Source organism: Ostrea edulis, chromosome 4 (assembly GCF_947568905.1).
Source record: "Ostrea edulis chromosome 4, xbOstEdul1.1, whole genome shotgun sequence".
Lineage (NCBI taxonomy): Eukaryota > Metazoa > Mollusca > Bivalvia > Ostreida > Ostreidae > Ostrea > Ostrea edulis.
Genome location: NC_079167.1, coordinates 31,549,949 through 31,553,916, shown reverse-complemented (window position 1 = coordinate 31,553,916; position 3,968 = coordinate 31,549,949).

Genomic DNA, 3,968 nt, shown 5'->3' with positions numbered 1-3,968 from the left:
TCGATTGATTGATTGATTGTTTTTCTGTTTTCCGCCACACTCAACAATTTTTCAGTTATATGATGGCGCCCAGTTTTTATATGTAAGGGATACAAGACGAAGATGGTCTATTATGTCAGATACGGGACTGGCACGAGCCGCGTAGCGGCGAGTGATCAGTCCCGTATCTGACACAATAGACCATCGAGTCTTGTATCTTACTTAAAACATTGTTCTATCTAAAAACAAATGCATTTAAACGCACACAAAAAAAACCACGTACAAATAATCATTGGTATAGACAAATATATTTACACCTTTCGTTTCTGATTTGTTTTTAATAATTTTGATATATTAGGAATTCATAAACTTTAATGGCACACAAGGTCAAATATTGTCTTTAATTCACAAAAAACTGTTAGCTCATCATTTCAATTGTCATAACACGGTACTCCTCAAAACAGGGTTTTGTTCTTCATGGAGAGCGATTCGAACGCTTCTATTGTCTGAAGACTGTACTCAACAAAACAGGTTTTCTTTTTTGGGTGAATGAGGGGACGTAAAGGGTGTTCGGAAAGAATGTTTTAGATAAAACAAAACATTGATTTCCTACGTTCCTTTCTGGGAACCCTAATAATATGATACTGACACGTAGGCTTATAACTGGTATAAAAACAGAAGCCGCATCCCTCTTTTAGCATTTAGTTCGGGTGCCTTGAAGAAATGGACTCAGATGATGACTACCCTCTTACTCAAAATAAATTTCGCGATACTACTACGGATTTAGCAGACAATGACCTCTTAGTTCAGGCCTCACAGGAAATAGAGAAAGTGGACAATTTCGAGCGATTTGCATTGCCTTTACAGGAACACGATGTACAAGACTTTGTTTTGAACTCCAAACCTGTCAATACCATTAACAAGACACGTTGGGCAGTGAGCGTCTTTAATTCTTGGAAAAACGCGCGGAAATGGCACGACGGAACTTCTGACTATGTCAAATGAACATTTGAATTCGGCATTGAAATTCTTTATTCTTGAAGTACGAAATAAGGCAGGAAAAGAGTACTATCCGAATACAGTGTATGAAATAATCATATCACTGCAGCATCATTTGAGAGCAAATAAAAGATTCGTCAGGTCATCTGCGATTCGCAACTACAAACGCACCTCCGATGAACAATTACAGAGTGTTAGTGATTTAATTCAGAAACCGTCCACAGTGTCCCCGCCGGAGCCGAAAAAAGTAAAGCTCAATGAAAGTGTTTCCTTTGGATCGAGAAAAGAAATAAACATCACTGCCGGGGATGTAACAGTGAATTTGCGACTTTAATGTGCATGTGTTTAAATGAATGATTGTGACATGGATTTATAACTGTGGTGCCTTAACGATTTCATATCCGGATTATATCGGATTATTCATGAAACACTCATTTCGTATAATTTACTGGAATATTTCATGCCTTGAATATTGTATTTGATAAATAATAAATGTTTTCTTGAACAACAAAGAGTGGTCTTTGTTCCTGGTTTTTACTGTCAGTCCAGTATTTCTCATAATATTGGCCTGCTCTTAATAATACTGGACTGCTCTTAATAATACTGGACTATGTTCAGTACGGTATGAAAAATAAAGTACTGTCAAAACAATGAACTGACGTCACAACAATGTTTTAAGTGGAAGAGAGAACCCAAATACAATGTGCTTGAGAACCGACCTGGTAAACTTGGAAACTTTCTCGTTTAGCGGCGCGAGTGGGATTCGAACCCGCGTCGACCAGAGGTGAGAGGCCGTGTGATTTTGAGCGCGATGCTCTTTTTTTTTTTATCGTATATTGAGCGCGATGCTCTAACCACTCGGCCACGGAGGCCCCTTAAATGATCGATTTCTAAATATTGATATAAGGTGTTGTATATATTTTCCCCATAATTTCCTCATCACAAAATCACTCTATCCATTACAATCGGGGTATTTCATTCATCTTTGAGTTTACATTAAGTGTTTGATAACAGTACCCCTCTCTGAATCCAAATATTAAAGTCTGAACTCCATTGTATATCATGAGCTCTACATGCGTAGTATCTATTATCTGTTCACGTGCATCAATGGTATAAATGTACAACTTGCTGTTTTTTATTAGCTTCACACACATTGAGGAGTTTAAGTATGTCTGTGCTAACCCTCTTGAAAAACTCGGAATGAATGAGAACATATCTATCTTGCATTTGGTTGCACTCAACCAACTGTAAACATTATAATACAAGTAAAACAAAAACCTAAATGCTGATAAACTAGAAATGATTGATATATAAACCGGACTGTGAAGCGTTTTTTCGGTTTTTCTCTCTCGGTAAATGCAGGTGTATTGGGATTGTGGAAATATGGCTATATTCCTCCAGCTAATTCTCCCCAATCCTGTCGAGTAAATTAGTTGTGTCTGTTGAACCCTTTGAGACTGAGCAGTGAATTCCACTATTTCAGAATACGAGAGGGAAAAATTTGATTTCCGTACGTTCTAGAAAATATTCAATCTAATTAAAATCAAACTTCTTCTATCCGCGCCGTATACTCTGCGTATTGTGAGCGTATCTTAGGATCAGATTTCAATTAGATTGAGGAAATCTTCAGCCTTCTAATATGCCTGTTGCCCTATCCAATAAAAATATGTTTAGACATACAGAGTACTGAGTACCTGGTAAAGCATTTTGACATCCATGATAATGATCTGAAGGTGACCTCCTGCCTCAGGCTAGAAATAGTTTCCGCTGTCTTTATAGCATAGTTTTGCTGTTTTGACATGTCATTAACTACTGCAGATGTAGTGGTATCAAGTTTGGTACACTGTAAACATCTATTTCTATACATCTTTACTTTTGTTTGATCTTACATTTAAGTATCTCGTTACAACCCCCAACCATTACTGTTTAAGATCACTCATACAAATTAGAATGCACGGTTGATTAGAACAAGTCATAGATATTACTTCCGTGTCCTCAGTACGCAACAGGACATAGAAAATGTCTTCTGATGATCCAATAAGGAATTATATTCACTTTCATGCTTTTCATGCTGGCCTTAATTTTCAGCTTCCGGAAGAGCTAATTACCAGATAGTTGTGAACTTTGAGAACAGCAAGCCTCCATTACTAGTATATTCTAGCGAACACTTTCAAGGAAAATTATTAGACACGCTTATCATTTAGAAAGTTTTGACAAAGGGATATACCGTCTGTCAGACTATCTAGCGTTTATTCCCTGTGTGCATATTTGTCTCATGGAGAGGATATCGGCCATTCTATGATGACCGGTGTAGCGGTGATCGCGGTCGCTGGTGCTCAGGGTCGCTCTAAATATAGCGGTAGCCCTGCTGTTCGACGCTCGCATAATTCGACCCATAGGTAATTGTAAACATTTTATATGGTTGTAATCAGCCATTAGTGTGAAGTTTGGTGATGAAAAAAAACCAAAAGACAATAAAACAATTGGTATTATTGAATTATTTTGTTTTAAAAACCAGAAAATGCTTTGGTTTTTAATTCTACATCTGAAATTGTGATCGGCATATGAACTTCATTTATGCACATATTTTAATAAGAAGACGTGCATTTTAACTAATATATTAAATTATATAACTAGTGCAGCTCCTTTAGCAAAAATATCAACAGAAACTTACTAATAATTATTCATTTTACATGCAAGAATCATCGAGATCGGCATCCCACCAATGTCGTCCTGTACTCGAGCGATCAAGTCTCGATTGATTTATATCATTATGATTATGATAACAATACCTTGAAAGTAAGATAGTGGTTTAAAAAGAAAAAGTAAATAATATTGTTTTTATTGTCTATGATTTAATTGCTAGTATGAATAAATGCGAATCATGATCACACTGTACCAGTTTAATTCAAAACAAAGTTGTGACTCGAATTTCCTCTATTGTGTTTTTTAATATCGAAAAGCCATCAGCTATGTCAATGAAATATTTT